The sequence below is a fragment of the Entelurus aequoreus genome, linkage group LG15 (genome assembly GCF_033978785.1).
Source record: "Entelurus aequoreus isolate RoL-2023_Sb linkage group LG15, RoL_Eaeq_v1.1, whole genome shotgun sequence".
NCBI lineage: Eukaryota > Metazoa > Chordata > Actinopteri > Syngnathiformes > Syngnathidae > Entelurus > Entelurus aequoreus.
In genome coordinates, this window is record NC_084745.1 from 46,140,613 (window position 1) to 46,157,994 (window position 17,382).

The window sequence follows — 17,382 nt, forward strand, 5'->3', positions numbered from 1 at the left end:
AATATGGCCCGCCGGACATTCCCAAATAATTTTTTTAGATCTTTAAGATGGAAAGTGTAGCTGCCATTATGATGTGCAGTCATGTTTTCTAATGACCGTAAGTCTTGAACTATACAAAGTATTTCAATGGTTGGAATCTTTGCTTTTGCATGATATACTAGTTACTATGGTAATCTAATTAGTTATTATGGTCATCTAATTAGTTACTATGGTAATCTACATCACAGTAGCTCAGGCGAGGCACCAAGCAGTGTGGGCGGGGAGCGTTTCCACAGACGCGGAAGGAGCTTTTCACAACAAAGTTCTAAAGCTTAGTGATGTATCAGATTGTAGGTGGGTTTATTTTGTACCCTTCGCGTTCATATTTCACTGTTTGTTGCATTTTTGTTGCGTTTCACTTGATTGTAAAATATGTCGATCGAAAGAGGGTGTGACATTCATATTTTGTCAATATTCAGTGTTTTATCCTTCATAGAAAAATGTAAAATTACATTACGTTTTTTAAGGTGGTCTGTCTAACGTTTTTAGCATTCAATCAGACATTATTGTGAAGTTTTGTATTAGTGTCCCCAAAAATAGATATACCGGCCCCCAGACACATTGTTTTCTCTAAATATGGCCCCCGAGTCAAAATAATTGCCCAGGTCTGTTATAAATCCATTCGAAGAAGACCTTCCTTTAACTTGGACACACATCTATACCTTTGGCCATTGTAAGCCAGTAATTTAGAGGAGTTATCTCACCCCCTGAGAAACCTGCGTTTTACTAATGTTGTCCAATGTTGTAAAAATGGGTACAATAATATTATCAACGAAGATTTGTGTCAGCCTGCGACACATAGTCATTTTGATAGTAGGCTAATATAGCTAAGATAGACACTTATATCACATGTTGGCTTCATTATATCACTTATAGAAGGTGTTTAATTTTTTGCGGCTCCAAATAGATTTTTATTTTTGGTCCAGTATGGCTCTTTCAACATTTTGGGTTGCCGTCCCCCGGTTTAGACACTTACCCTGTGGAAGTCCGCCATATACTCTTCGCGGTGTTCCGTTTTGGTCTCTGGGTAGGCCAGCTGGATGATGCAGAGGCATGCGTCCCTCAGGCAGCAAGACAGCGTCACCAGCTCCAACAGAGTAAAGGGCATTATGGAGGACTGCGTTTGACCTATTCAGGAGGCAGGTGAACATACTGGGCCGAAGACCTTTTCAAGACAATGTAACATGCTACATATAACATACCAAGGTTAGCATAGCAGCCTTGGAGCGGTTGTCCGTGTTTGGGAGGCAAGTCTGGTCCCTGGGGGCGTGGAGCCAGGCTTGATCTGACAGGATGATCGCTTGTGGGTTACAGTCAGCTCGCCCGGGGCTGCCAGAGCCGGCAGGAGCAGCAGCAAGATTGCGGGTGCAGCTACAGGCTGTCAAGCGCAGAGATGAGCGAGTGGCTAAAGAGGTAGAAGAGAGGAATGACGCGATTGCAGTTATCTGGAAATCAGCTGTAGAAACGGAACCACGGAGCTGAGGTTGGAAACATTGAAGGCTAAGCCTGTGGAGAAAGAAGGGGCCATGTTCAATGTCAACATTAATCATCTGTGGTGAATAGCAGGGCTTTCAAAAGCCAGTGACAAAAGTGTAAAATGACCAATCCGTGTGTTATGTCTGCTCTTAACTTTTGCCCGTTAAGCAGAGAGGACGCAAGGAAAATAAATGACTCTGTTAACTAACATTTCATTCCTGGAATTTTCTTGGTTTCTCTGCTCCCCTTCTATACCTCGCCAGGGCCCAAAAGAGATTAAATGAGCCATTAAGCTTTATTTAGGCGAAGCACCTTCCATTAGTAAACTGGTTGCTGGCCAAGGGTACCCAGCTCGGGTCATAAACAGGCCTGCAGCTTCCTGGTGGAGCCCCATTTAACTTAATGGCCAAGGGATCGAGACAATAGATGAGAGGGAGGAGGGGAGCGGGGCTACACTCGCTGTGACCTCACGGTGTCAAACGTGCTTCCATACTCACAGGGAATGACATGATAACACAGAGGAGGGCCCGCATACCTCGCTTCAACGAGCTGTGTTGCACCGAGGTGCGACACTGTCTTTGTTTAAATGTGTGTATGCTCTTAAACTGCATAACTTTTTCACACAGTGGGTAGGGACAGGTGGCAATAATGTGATAAATACACAAGCAGGCGTAAGATGAAGCTCGCCTGTATATAAAAGACTTCTTGTCTGAGGACTAACGGCTAGAATGCTTTGTTTCAATGGGCCATCTAGTCATCAGGTGGAGGAAAGCAAACGTGTTCATCCCTCAAATCAACCAGAAACAATTTGAAACTCCCCCCTCCTGAAAAACGAGCTGACCCGGGCGAGTGGAAGGCGGACGAGGTTTGAAAAATTGCTTGCGGCCGCCACGCGCCATCTGTCAGCGGTACAAGGCTCAGGAGAGAAGCTGGAAGTGGTGCAGTGGGCTCATAACAAGTGATGCGGGTGTTTGATTGAAATGGGAAACAAAGCACTAAATGCCAGCTGACACGCTGATTTACAACCTCTTTTCAATCACGGAATGAGGCGCTAATAAACAAAGTCAAGGCATGTGGCGGTGTATGTGTGATGAATAATGGCCGGATCATTTCATTTTGGTGCTGATTAAAAGAATCTCGGGCTAAACCAGATCCAGGCTCAGTGTGCTTTTGTTACTCTTACATAAAACTCATCGAAATCACAGCAAGTGTATGAAAGCATTTGAGGGTCTTGTGCTCATCTGTGTATACTGCCATGACAGTAAGCCCCATTAGAGACATGGTGCTACATGGGAAAGGATATTTGGCGTAAAATGACACCAAATATTCAATGCTAACAATTAAAATGACATTACACGGCACCCACATAATTAGCAAACCACTTAAAATCTATTTGGGGTCCTGAGTCATGTTAATACTTTTAAATTGTGTTAAACTCAGAGACTTTCAAGATATTTATGAAAAACGCAAGGTTGGCAAGACAAACGGAAACCTTTTTTCTTGCGGATCGGAGCAGTAAATCAAGGCCGGGATGCAATTTGCTCCCCTTAGCCTCTTGTAAAGCTATCCCGTCCACTCCTGCAGTGATTAATCTTCCACAGAGAGCTAATTATTTTGTACAGATATCCAATAATGATGGAAAGACGAAGGGCAGGATTTAAGAGAAAAGTGAGGAAAATTAAAAGCACTTTGGATTGCAATTGGAATTATTTTGCTTTCATCTAAATCGCAATGCCTTGTTAGAATTAGAAGAAATAATGGACACTGGTGCTAGTCATGCTAAAGAAGAACAATTATTGGTAATTGATTGCTTCAAATACTTTAGGCCGGTAAGTAAGCACAGTGTCAAGACACACACATACACATGCGGATGATGGGACTTTTATTAATGATTAACTGGAGAAGGTTGACCAAGCATGAAACCTCAAACACACGCTGGCAATCAGCACCTCTGACATCCTGGCCCTAATGTAATCAGGCCCCCACAAGAGCTAATTGCCCTCATTCAGCACTGACAGCTTCACTGACATCTTCTGCTTCCTCTACGGTAGTAAATGCCAGCGTGCACCGACCGCCAATGGCCGCCCACCTTCTCTTCCGCCGTTATTCACATTACTGCTTTTTGTGCGGAAAGACATTAAGATAGAATTGTGCTCTTACTGCTGATCCGTGACAATGACAGCAGGTAACAGTGAAACATTTTTAAGTTTTTCTAAATGCATTCGCTGAAGTCCCTCAATTTTAATTCGAAAAATGTCCGGCGAAGACGTACGAAAACCGAAGCATTGATCCGTTTCAGACACCAAAAAATATGAACACAAAACACACTTTGCACCAGCTTTTTCATTAAGAAGGGGCAAAAGTTGCAACGTTTTGAAGCATCTTTTTTATTAGGGATGTCCGATATTGGCTTTTTTGCCGAAATCCGATATTCCGATATTGTCCAACTCTTAATTACCGATACCGATATCAACCGATACCGATACATACAGTCGTGGAATTAACACATTATTATGCCTAATTTGGACAACCAAGTATGGTGAAGATAAGGTCCTTTTTAAAAATAGTAATAAAATAAGATAAATAAATTAAAAACATTTACTTGAATAAAAAAGAAAGTAAAACAATATAAAAAGTTACATAGAAACTAGTAATTAATGAAAATGAGTAAAATTAACTGTTAAAGGTTAGTACTATTGGTGGACCAATGAGTGTGAATGAGTGTAAATGGGGGGAGGGAGTTTTTTTGGGTTGGTGCACTAATTGTAAGTGTATCTTGTGTTTTTTATGTTGATTTAATAAAAAAATAAAACATTTTAGAAAAACGATACCGATAACGGCCGATATTATCGGACATCTCTATTTTTTTAAATATATTGTATCAACTTGTGATTTTATGAAATTGAAAAACATTCAAGGCGACCTATGAAGGATGTCTTTTCTGACTGGAAATATTGTTACACTGTTGGATACTCAAACAATGCCAAATTGTCAAAACATAAGGTTCATGCATTTTGGTGTGAGCTTGCACACAGTTTTGGATAACTCTGTTCCCGGGGTTTTGCAGCCTGGTTACGCCGTGGTGTCACAGCAATGTGGACGTTGTTATTTGGAAATTAAGACAAGCTATCAACCAAGTTATGATGATTAATAATTATTACTTTCACTTAATCGTGGCATGTACATGTTAAGACATTCAGTGACATTAATACTGCTAAAATATTAATGACAATAACTGACAATATGACCTGGTCCCTACACACCTGAGCTCTTGTAAAAAGAGCTCAGCAGCGCATGCACTTTTTGCTTCGGATGAAAAGAGCGGAGCTCCCTCCCCTCATTCTCACCACATTCTACAGAGGCACTATAGAGAGCCTACTGACCAACAGCATCTCTGTCTGGACTGGAGCCGGCAATGCCTCAGACTGGAAGTCTCTCCAGAGAGTGGTGAGGACGGCGGAAAAGATCATCAGGACTCCTCTTCCTCCTATCCAGGAGATCGCAAAAAGCCGCTGCCTGACCAGGGCTTAGAAAATCTGCAAAGACACCTCCCACCCCCACCAAGGACTGTTTTCACTGCTGGACTCTAGAAAGAGGTTCCGCAGCCTCCGAAGCAGAACCTCCAGGTTCTGTAACAGCTTCTTTCCTCAGGCCGTAATACTCTTGAACGCATCATAATTAAATTATTCCCTCAACTCCCCCTAAAATGGATTAACTCGCTGGAATAAAAAAGACAATATAACATACATCCATAAACGTGGATGCATATGAAAAAGTGCAATACATTTATCTGTACAGTAACCTATTTATTTATTTATATATGCACCTTATTGCTTTTATATTCTGCACTACCATGAGCTAATATAACGAAATTTCGTTCTTATCTGTACTGTAAAGTTCAAATTTGAATGACAACAAAAAGGAAGTCTAAGTCTAAGTCTAAAATACACTCTCAGAATCAATCAGAGAGTGTGCAGGTGTACCTAATGTTGTGACCGGGTGAATCTATATGTGTATATAGTTTATTTTCCACCGTGTCTGAAAAAACTAGCCTTGACAACTTCAAGATATATATTTAAACAGTGTACATGTATTTCAAAAAATAAATCCTGATACTTTTGGAGGGTTTGGGGCATGGTTTCATTTGTAATCTGGGAACGGCTCCAGACATCTTGCAGACAAACTCAAAAAATGGGTTATAAAAATGACTGTGGACCAAACTTTACACCAAAGCTAAATTGTCGATAGGTGTGAATCTAAGTGTGAATGGTTTTTTGTCTATTTGTCTTGGCATGTAACCAGCCTCTCACCCGCAGTCAGCTGGGATAGGCTCCAGCTTAACCGCGACCCTTATGAGGACAAGCGGTATAGAAAATGGATGGACGAAAGTCATATCCAATAAATAACATCTAGACCATAAGGAAGTGTTTTAAATGTAGATTGGGGTTTGAGGTGGGGTGCGGGATTGGGGGGGGGGGTGTATATTGTAGCGTCCCGGAAGAGTTAGTGCTGCAAGGGGTTCTGGGTATTTGTCCTGTTGTGTTTATGATGTGTTACGGTGCGGATGTTCTCCCAAAATGTGTTTGTCATTCTTGTTTGGTGTGGGTTCACAGTGTGGCGCATATTTGTAACAGTGTTAAAGTTGTTTATACGGTCACCCTCAGTGTGACCTGTATGGCTGTTGCATAAAGCTGTAGATATTAAGTGACTGGGCCAGCACGCAAAGGAAGTGCCTTTAAGGTTTATTGGCGCTCTATACTTCTCCCTACGTCCGTGTACACAGCGGCGTTTTAAAAAGTCATAAATTGTACTTTTTGAAACCGATACCGATAATTTCCGCATTTATCGGCCGATAATTTCGGACTGCCAATATTATCGGACATCCCTACTTATAACCTTCAGTGTCAGGCAAATTACTTTTAGAAAGTAATTAATTCTAGTGACCTGTTACTTTCCCAAAAATTTAATTGAATTACTAATTTAATTACTCTTTAATGAATGTAAATATTTACTATGAAAGGTAATTTAGGCGTTTAAGAAAAAAAAAACTTGAGTGACGTGTGTGTGTGCCTTTAAAAGGCGGTGCTTGTTGCCAAGTGACGTGTGACGCCAGGGAAAGCTGAGAGCAGCATTAGCTCAGCTGTGTTTGGTCGCTCAGCAGCAGCAGTTTTCAGGGAGTGACCGCAGCTATGTTCAATGTGTTCACTGGATTGAACTTGCTGTGCTTCTGACGTTGACTTGCTGACGTACAACTACGTCAAAAATGGCGGGCCACGTTACAGCAAACGTATCGCGATGGCGTAACGTAATGAAATGTAATTAACTAAGTTCCTTGTTATTAGTAAAACGCATATACCGCCGTTATTTTGGAAGGGCGGTACTCCTAATACTGGTAACCGTAACCTCAGAAAGTACAAACTTTCAACCAAAATCGAAAACAAGTAGTTTTGATGTTTTATTCATTTTATGCCTTAGATTCATTGACAAGTTGGAAACATTCTCTTTGTATATTTTAGGCTTGGAAAGTGTTGTCTATCTTAAATATTATTTTATGTTCTATCACATTTACCCCTGTACGTTAAGAGCTTTAGGAACTGTTGAGCGCCATCTTCTGCAGTTATTTTTGTAGGTAAAAGGGAGACGATGAGATTCTCATAATGGGCTCGAAAAAAAAAAAGGTCCCGTGGTAATTTGTCATTAAAAAGGGACATCATATTTAGGGATGGGAATTGATAAGATTTTTCCCTTTTCGATTCCACTTTCGATTCCGCTTAACGATTCGGTTCTTTATCGGTTCTCTTATCGATTATTATTTGGGAAAAAAAGATAACAACTGGCTGTATTAGCATCAATTGTGTTTAGTTTAGAGCACTGGTTCTTAACCTGGGTTCGATCGAACCCTAGAGGTTCGGTGAGTCGGCCTCAGGGGTTCGACGGAGCCTCCGCCGCGGAGGTCAAGACACACCCGACTCATTGTGTAAATAAAAACTTCTCTCTATCGCCGTATTAATGATACCCCCAAACAATGTTCCCTCTAATTTTCCATATGCTTGAGCAAACGCAAAAACTCCTTGAGCATTCAGTGGAGCACATGTAAGCAACGTCAAACGTGCACATGCACTGTGGCCACACCAGCAGCACACCAGTCCCAAACCTGACTAAATAACAAGTTACATGTTTTATTATTATAATCAAATGACAGCAGTCATTTCCATGAGATTATTTTCTAATATAAGTGTTTTGGCCCACTTACAATGACAATAACAAAAAATTGTGTTTTTCATGAGCTGTGTACTAGTGTTGTATGTCTGGGTGGGGGTCCTGCTTTGGAAATAATTTGTACCCCTTTCAGATATCGCATTTAGGTCCCACTAAAACATTCACATGTTGCACAATGAGATGTAGACATGGGATCATGTGTACATTCCTGTAACTTTCTGTTTGTAAAATATATCTTTATTAGTATTTATTTAATATAACATCATTAAATTAAGAAAAAACTTTTTATTTTTCACTAAAGAAGGGTTCGGTGAATGCGCATATGAAACTGGTGGGGTTCGGTACCTCCAACAAGGTTAAGAACCACTGGTTTAGAGCTAACATGACCTTACAAAGCCTACAGTGAGATCTTAAAAGGCACATAGCACAACAAAAAAAAACTTTTTAAAATAGATTTTTTTTTTTTTATCTGTTGAATTTAACAAAATAAAACATGTGATAATTACATAAGAAAGTAACATTTCATTAAAAAAATTTAACTTTTAGGAATCTTTGTCATCTACCAAGAAAATATACCGTGCAAAGGTGTGTTCAGATTTACAAGGTGAAACTAATATAATGACATAGGCTCATAACATGCAACATGAGATTTATTTTGATATAATGTTGATGTTTATTGCTTACAGCTTATGAAAACCTTCAATTAAAAATCTCAGAAAATTTGTGTTTTTTTTAACTGCAAGCCAAGATCATCAAAATTATATTAAAGAAAGGCTTGAAATATCTCACTTTGCAGGTAATTAATTTATATCACATACTAGTTTCATATTTGAAGTTGAATTCCTGACATGACTGGACTTTTACACAATATTCTACTGTTATGAGTTCCACCTGTGTAATATAATGACGGAGAGAAAATGTGGTTGGAAGAAAACATGCAACTTTTCTCTGACTACAATTGAACATTCACCTACCGAAGGAGCATCTATATGGCAAATTGTTGCAAGCTTTTGACCACGAACTCAGTCACTCCCCGCTGACATTCGTCGTTCCTGGCCGAGTGGTTACTCAACCCTGCCGCGGTCAAAGCTAGCGCTAACGTGAACTGGAGCAGAAATATGTCTCCTCATGCTCATCTGAATGCGAAGGCATTCATTTTAATTTACCAGGTAACAGTGCTAACATTATAGGCGGTATTAATACCAGTTGTATTTACATCAGATTTGATTTGATTTTTATTAAGGATCCCCATTAGCTGGTTGCCACAACAACCCACTAGTCTTCCTGGGGGCCACAAACTCAATACAATTATAAGTAAAAGCATATAATTATAACTACACAATACAGAAAAAAATAAAAGCATCAATAACAAAACAAGCAAACAATTTACAGTCACAGAATAATAATTACCATATAAATATAACTACACAATACAAAACCAAACAAAATCATCAACAAGCAAACTAATTTAAAGACTCAGAAAAAATATTACTTTCCTTTTAAAAACCTGTTCACTTTCAATGCCGGTGAGAATTCGAGGCAGGTTATTCCAGAGCGATACAGATCTATAAATAAAAGATTTCCGCAAAGCATTCTTCCTGGGACGAGGGAGTACAAAATGCCCCTCACTAGACGCCCTGGTATTATGATGACTGCTGCTGCCTGGGATGAGATCTGTGCGGTAAAAAACGCAACCTTTATTGCATGCTGCATGTTAAAATGTTTCAGTATATCCTCCTCTTGATGAAATAGCAACCTTAGAATAATTAAAAGTAGCGCTGTTGCGGTCTTTTTTAGTAAAATATCGGCAAACTTTGGTGAGCTTTTTCTGCCCGAGAATACGCCATGCTGCTGACGTCATCCCCACCCGGAACAACCAATAAGAGAACCGCTAAACCAGGGGTGTCAAAGTCGTTTTCACTGAGGGTCACATCGCAGTTATGTTTGGGTTCAGAGGGCCGCTTCTATTAATTTTTATTACACCATTTTTTTATGCATTTTATTATTAGATTTATTAAAAACTAAAATGTAAAAAAAATATGGGAAGTTGCAACAATTTCACCTCAAAATGTTGTGTATATTACTGTAAAAGGAAAAATGTTACTGCTGTTTTTATGGTAAAAAAAAATGGCAGCTCAATCGCCAGAATTTTACTGTAAAACGTACTTCTTTTTTTTTTACTGTGAATAAAAAAACCAGCAATTTTATAGTAAAATTTTGGCACCTGAGCTGCCAGTTTGTTTGTTTTGTTTTTTTAATCGCAAATCTAAAACTGTAGATTTTTCGGTGTATTACTGTAAATGCCAAAACGGCACCACAGTTTATTACAGTAAAAAAGTACTGTTTTTTTCATTTACAGAAAAATGCTGTAAAAAACACAGTAAATTTCACAATTTTACCATGAAATCTATTGCTACTTTAAAATTGCCTAATTTGATGGAAAACTCGCTTTGAAATAATTGTTATTAGTGTTTATTTCTATTTAAAAAATGGTTTGAATGTTTAATATATTTTTGCATAATTAGACAATGTTTAAGTTAACATAATTTGCGATTACATGGAGTACATAGATTTTTTTTCTCTCAAAATAGAAAGATAGAATACATTTAGTAAGAAAAGTTACAGTACTTTATTGATAGATATTATTTACAGGCTTTCGAGGGCCAAATAAAATGAAGTGGGGGGCCACATCTGGCCCCCGGGCCTTGAGTTTGACACCTGTGCGCTAGGCGAATGGCAAGCGATTCCAAAGAATTGATACACTGGGAACCGGTTCTTCCCATCCCTAATCATAATACCATTTATCACAAAATCAGTGTTTACCTTTATCAAGTACTGTTTTAATATTTGATAAGATTATTTTATACACAAAATACAATATCCAGGGGGTGGTAGTTGAGGAGGAAAGGGTGCCTTGTAGGGAACTCAAGAGGAAGGCCTCAAAAGGGAGGGAGAGGTGGTGCCGACAGGGCTGGGATAAAAAAAAGAAAGATCTGCTTCGGAAAACGGAAAAGACAAACTGCCTAAAAGAAAAGTTGTTGTTTTTTTTTTAACTTTGGATGTGAAGAGCTACCATTCAAGCCAGTGATGATGCAACCACCCGGCCATTATCTCTCCAAACAGATCTGCTTTGTGTGACTGGGTGGCTCACATCTGGCGGCCCCCTTGGGACACATGATTAGCGGTCACACTCGTAGTGTGTACACAAGTTTCTCACTCCCGCCTTGCTTTTCTTTCAAGAAGAAAAGTGGGCCTCGCTGCGTTTGGCCATAAGAATGTCACTAACTGAAGGCAAATAGTCGCGTATTCTCCTCGGAGGGAAGCGAACATGACATGTGTGTGGGCAGTGTTAAGGGGAGGCTTTTACAGCTTGTTGTAAATTGACTTTACTGTTGACTCAAAAAACTGCCGTAGTCTGTCTGATCAGGATGTTTAAAGAATTCACTGAAGACTTTTTAGCTCAGCCTAATTTCTGTTGGAGTAGAAGCAATCACTCCCAGATAATTCCCATCTCATCAGCGACAGATGCTTAGTAAAAAGATTATTCTCACAAAGGAGCGCTTGATTTTCTCATCTTAACTCATCTACAGCATAGTACAGGCAACCTTGCCTCATTGAAGCGTTTTTTTGTTTGTTTTTAATCGGTTATCAAAGCTATTTTTTTTACAATTCGGATATACGGTATAAGCCAAAAGTTTGGACACACCTTCTCATTCAATGCGTTTTCTTTATTTTCATGACTATTTACATTGTAGATTGTCACTGAAGGCATCAAAGCTATGAATGAACACATGTGGAGATATGTACTTAACAAAAAAAGGTGAAATAACTGAAAACATGTTTTATATTCAAAATAGCCACCCTTTGCTCTGATTACTTTTTTGCACACTCTTGGCATTCTCTTGTTGCGCTTCAAGAGGTAGTCACCTGTGTCACAACGTGGTTTCCGCAGCTTACTGCGGGGTCGTTCTCCCAGGAAAACAGACGGACTATTCCGGACAAAGCATGCAGGTAAAAACATGATTTATTCTACAAAATAACGTGAAGTACCAAAAAACAGAAAACAAGCAAGTGGAATAATGTGCTGATCGCACTTGAAACTAAGCTACCACTTAGCATGGACTAGAAGACAAGCAAACTTACGTGACGAGAGCATGAAGCAAACACTTAGCATGAACTTGAAACCAGACATGAAGCGAATAATGATGCCAGGCCAACTGACTGGCAAAGGCAAGCTTAAATAATGCCTCTGATTAGTGCTCGCGAAGCAGGTGAGCGGGCGAACACTAATCAGAGCCAGGTGGAAATAATAAGTAACCATGGTAACAAACAAGGGTGCACAAAAACAGGAACTAAGGGAGTCCAAAACTAACAGAACATAACAAAAACATGATCCGGACCACGGATCATGACAACCTGAATGGTTTTCACTTCACAGGTGTGCTTGAAGCTCATCGAGAGAATGCCAAGAGTGTGCAAAGCAAACTAGAATATAAAACATTTTTTCAGTTATTTCACCTTTTAATGTTAAGTACATAACTCCACATGTGTTAATTCATAGTTTTGATGCCTTCAGCGACAATCTACAATGTAAAGAGTCATGAAAATAAAGAAAACGCATTGAATGAAGAGAGGGTGTGTCCAAACTTTTGGCTTGTACTGTATATCTGCTGTCTGCGATATTTATCGAGTGCCTCTAATCTTAATACAATTCTGAATGAATGTATCAATAAGTCAATATTTATCTGTTATAGTATGTTAACTGAAATTAAAAACATTCAAATATTTTTTTCTGAAGTTGAATAAGATTGTTGTATGAATAATATAACACAGTGCAACTACTGTATGAAGTAATACATCCTATGCATAAAGCACTAGGAATCTACATAACATGTAAAATTAATCAAAAATTATTGTGAAAATTGTCACTTTTGTTTACTTCTCAGGATGACTCGCCTGCAAACGCTGCTTCAAGTCAGCTGTGTTTTTAGCGACGATAATCACTTCACACTGTGTTTGAAAGAGTGAAGAAGTCCCAAACGCCTGACAACATGTTTGTTTATAGTGAGCTTTGCTGTGTTAATTTTGACAGCAGTTTTTAATTTGGTTTTAGTTATAGTCTTTTGACGAAAATTTATTTTAGTTTTATTCATATTTTAGTCATCTAAATTGATTTAGTTTTAGTCTAGTTTCAGTCAACTAAATTCCTCAACATTTTACTCGACTAAAAGTAAAGTACTTTTTATCAACTAAAATATAAAGCATCAAAGATAACGCATCCTTGAAGTTGTCTTGATAACACTTCTATTAAGGTTATTACATTTACTGTAGGGCTGCAACTAACGATTAATTTGATAATTGATTAATCTGTCGATTATTACTTCCATTAATCGATTAATAATCGGATAAAAGAGACAAACTACATTTCTATCCTATCCAGTATTTTATTGAAAAAAGCATACTGGCACCATACTTATTTTGATTATTGTTTCTCAGCTGTTTGTAAATGTTGCAGTTTATAAATAAAGGTTTATTTTTAAAAAATAAAAATAAAATAAAAATAAAATGTTTTTAATTTTTTTTTTTTAAATAAAACCTCTGCGCATGCGCATAGCATAGATCCAACGAATCGATGACTAAATTAATCGTCAACTATTTTAATAATCGATTTTAATCGATTTAATCGATTAGTTGTTGCAGCCCTAATTTACTGTACAATTTAATAAATCAACACTGCATAATTCAGCATGTACAAATGCATGTAAATAAATCTGAATATGGTGCATCACATTATTTCTGAATCAATTCAGACTAAGACTCTAATTAAACACTCAGAAATGTTTTCAGTCAATTTCTGAACGTGCATTCAGTCGAGTGTAGCTTTGAGCGAAGTGTAAAATTAAACTACGCACTTGTATTACATTTTTTTCCTTTTTTTCACAAGAAATAATGGAAATGGAACAAACACATATTTGACGCTCAAATCTTAACATTAAGAATGAAATGAGAACTGCTATAATTCAGTGTTACACTATTTACACACACAAATGTGTATAGATGAACTGCTGGCAATTTGGAGAGCATAACTTAGAGAAATCACATTTTAAATGTTATATTCAATAACATTGTAACTATTTTCTGTTCCATCACTAAAATGTAAAATTTTATCATGAAGGTCTACTGAGCACTTTGAATTGCCTTGTATACGAATTGTGCTCTATAAATAAACTTGCTTTGCCTTACTATTTATTTAGACAATTATGACCAAACACAAATATCACTAAACTATAGCTTGTTAAAAAAAAATTAAAACAATAAAACACTCAACGCCAGTGTACAGTGCATAAAAATATGTGTGTGCGGTTATGGTCATATGAAGAAACAAACTAGTTGTATTCTACATTGTGTATAACCATACTGAGTGTGCAAAATAACTATCCCGTTTAAATACGGCAACCAGTGTTATGAAACTAACATATATTAGCTGTCTTTCTGTGTGCGTTCGCTTAAAAAATTACAAATCTGCTCTTTTGGTTTGAAGTGAAGAAATCAAACAAGGTACTAATAGGATCCAATTTAAGAGGCTGTTCAAACTACAAGTGTTGGGAAAGTACAAAGAAGCATTATGATAAATATCCTGAATTTATTGAAAATGAAATATTGTCCATCTCATTAAGTGAATCATAACGGATTTAACTACTTATGAGAAGAACCGATCAATGTAATTGTGTACAAATTGAGAAAAAGGTAATATATGTTAGTAACGTGGCGCGGCTGGAAGAGTGGCTGTGCCAGCAACCTGAGGGTTCCTGGTTCAAATCCCCACATTCTACCAACCTCGTCAGGTCCGTTGAGTCCTTGAGCAAGACACTTCACCCTTGCTCCTGATGGGTCGTGGTTAGGGCCTTACATGGCAACTCCCGCCATCAGTGTGTGAATGTGTGTGTGAATGGGTGAATGTGGAAATAGTGTCAAAGCGCTTTGAGTACCTTGAAGGTAGAAAAGCGCTATACAAGTATAACCCATTTAATTGCTATGAAGTCAAAAACAGGTAGACCTTGCTTCTTCCCACTCCTTTTTGGACATGTTTTAAAGAAAATGTGTAAAATGTGTGATGTATCATATTGATACTGTATACATGTTCGAAATACAAACCCCGTTTCCATATGAGTTGGGAAATTGTGTTAGATGTAAATATAAATGGAATACAATGATTTGCAAATCATTTTCAACCCATATTCAGTTGAATATGCTACAAAGACAACATATTTGATGTTCAAACTGACAAACTTTTTTTTTTTGCAAATAATCATTAACTTTAGAATTTGATGCCAGCAACACGTGACAAAGAAGTTGGGAAAGGTGGCAATAAATACTGATAAAGTTGAGGAATGCTCATCAAACACTTATTTGGAACATCCCACAGGTGAACAGGCAAATTGGGAACAGGTGGGTGCCATGATTGGGTATAAAAGTATATTCCATGAAATGCTCAGTCATTCACAAACAAGGATGGGGCGAGGGTCACCATTTTGTCAACAAATGCGTGAGCAAATTGTTGAACAGTTTAAGAAAAACCTTTCTCAACCAGCTATTACAAGGAATTTAGGGATTTCACCATCTACGCTCCGTCATATCATCTAAGGGTTCAGAGAATCTGGAGAAATCACTGCACGTAAGCAGCTAAGCCCGTGACCTTCGATCCCTCAGGCTGTACTGCATCAACAAGCGACATCAGTGTGTAAAGGATATCACCACATGGGCTCAGGAACACTTCAGAAACCACTTGTCAGTAACTACAGTTGGTCGCTACATCTGTAAGTGCAAGTTAAAACTCTCCTATGCAAGGCGAAAACCGTTTATCAACAACACCCAGAAACGCCGTCGGCTTCGCTGGGCCTGAGCTCATCTAAGATGGACTGATACAAAGTGGAAAAGTGTTCTGTGGTCTGACGAGTCCACATTTCAAATTGTTTTTGGAAACTGTGGACGTCGTGTCCTCCGGACCAAAGAGGAAAAGAACCATCCGGATTGTTATAGGCGCAAAGTTGAAAAGCCAGCATCTGTGATGGTATGGGGGTGTATTAGTGCCCAAAACATGGGTAACTTACACATCTGTGAAGGCGCCATTAATACTGAAAGGTACATACAGGTTTTGGAGCAACATATGTTGCCATCCAAGCAACGTTATCATGGATGCCCCTGCTTATTTCAGCAAGACAATGCCAAGCCACGTGTTACATCAACGTGGCTTCATAGTAAAAGAGTGCGGGTACTAGACTGGCCTGCATGTTGTCCAGACCTGTCTCCCATTGAAAATGTGTGGCGCATTATGAAGCCTAAAATACCAAAACAGAGACCCCCGGACTGTTGAACTACTTAAGCTGTACATCAAGCAAGAATGGAAAAGAATTCCACCTGAGAAGCTTAAAAAATGTGTCTCCTCAGTTCCCAAACGTTTACTGAGTGTTGTTAAAAGGAAAGGCCATGTAACACAGTGGTGAACATGCCCTTTCCCAACTACTTTGGCACGTGGTGCAGCCATGAAATTCTAAGTTAATTATTATTTGCAAAAAAAAAATTAAGTTTATGAGTTTGAACATCAAATATCTTGTCTTTGTAGTGCATTCAATTGAATATGGGTTGAAAAGGATTTGCAAATTATTGTACTCCGTTTATATTTACATCTAACACAATTTCCCAACTCATATGGAAACGGGGTTTGTACACTTCAACCAACCAGTGTGGACAAACAACGCAGCCATGCAGTTTAGGTTAATCACGGTTTTCACTTTTTTTGTTTTGGTTTGTAATAAATAAAAAATGCTTAAAATAACCGCAATATATCAAAATTTTTACCTTAATTGTTATGGTTATTTTGTTCGAGAAAAATCTTCAGCGTTAAAGCGCATGCTCAGTAGCGTCGGGCAGCACATTTTTATGGGTAGTGCATTTTGACAGAACACCGGCTTTCTTCGCTAGCAAATGGAACTCAAACTAAACTAAACTCGACTGTCATATGTGTACACATATTTCAATTCTCAACGAGATAGTCACAAATGTTTGCATAGCATGGCTTTGTTGACGTTAGCGGCGAAGCGTCTGAGGAGGTCAGCGCTCCTCCAGGCTGCATTTTTGGACACTTCGACTTTTACACTCGACGTAACTGTAAAACCGCAGCACATTTACCTTTGACTTTAAGCTGTTCGGGTCGAGCAGTAATGTTGTCTCGTTCTTTTACATTAACCCCAACGTCTAATTGTTGGGGTACATTTTTGTCAAATCAACACAACACCGGGAAAGAGGAGACCACGCCACTTCCGCTACTTGGCTCGTCACGTGACCTGTTTGGACAATGCGCGCATCACTATCAACGCACAATAATGCTGCGTTCGCGTGCCCGATGAAAGTCGTAATTTTTACATTCTAAAGGCACTGCAAAAAGTCAGTGTTCAAAAACAAGAAAAAAAATGCAAATGTTAGGGGTATTTTACTTGAACTAAGCAAAATTATCTGCCAATAGAACAAGAAAATTTGGCTTGTCAAGACTTTCCAAAACAAGTAAAATTAACTAACCTCAATGAACCTAAAAATACCTTAAAATAAGTACATTCTCACTAATAACAAGTGCACTTTTCTTGATAGAAA

The 17,382-nt window shown here is 38.5% G+C and overlaps 1 long non-coding RNA gene across 1 annotated transcript in view; it reads right to left on the reverse strand.

The window, feature by feature from the left end:
* Positions 1–17,060, reverse strand: part of LOC133630212 (uncharacterized) — a 58,843-nt gene extending 41,783 nt beyond the window's left edge. The window contains exons 1-3 of the long non-coding RNA XR_009821209.1: positions 16,924–17,060; positions 1,242–1,444; positions 1,016–1,167 (exon numbers count right to left, since the gene is read on the reverse strand). This is a non-coding gene — a long non-coding RNA (uncharacterized LOC133630212). The remainder of the gene's footprint in view (positions 1–1,015; positions 1,168–1,241; positions 1,445–16,923) is intronic.
* Between the last annotated feature and the right edge of the window lie 322 nt (positions 17,061–17,382).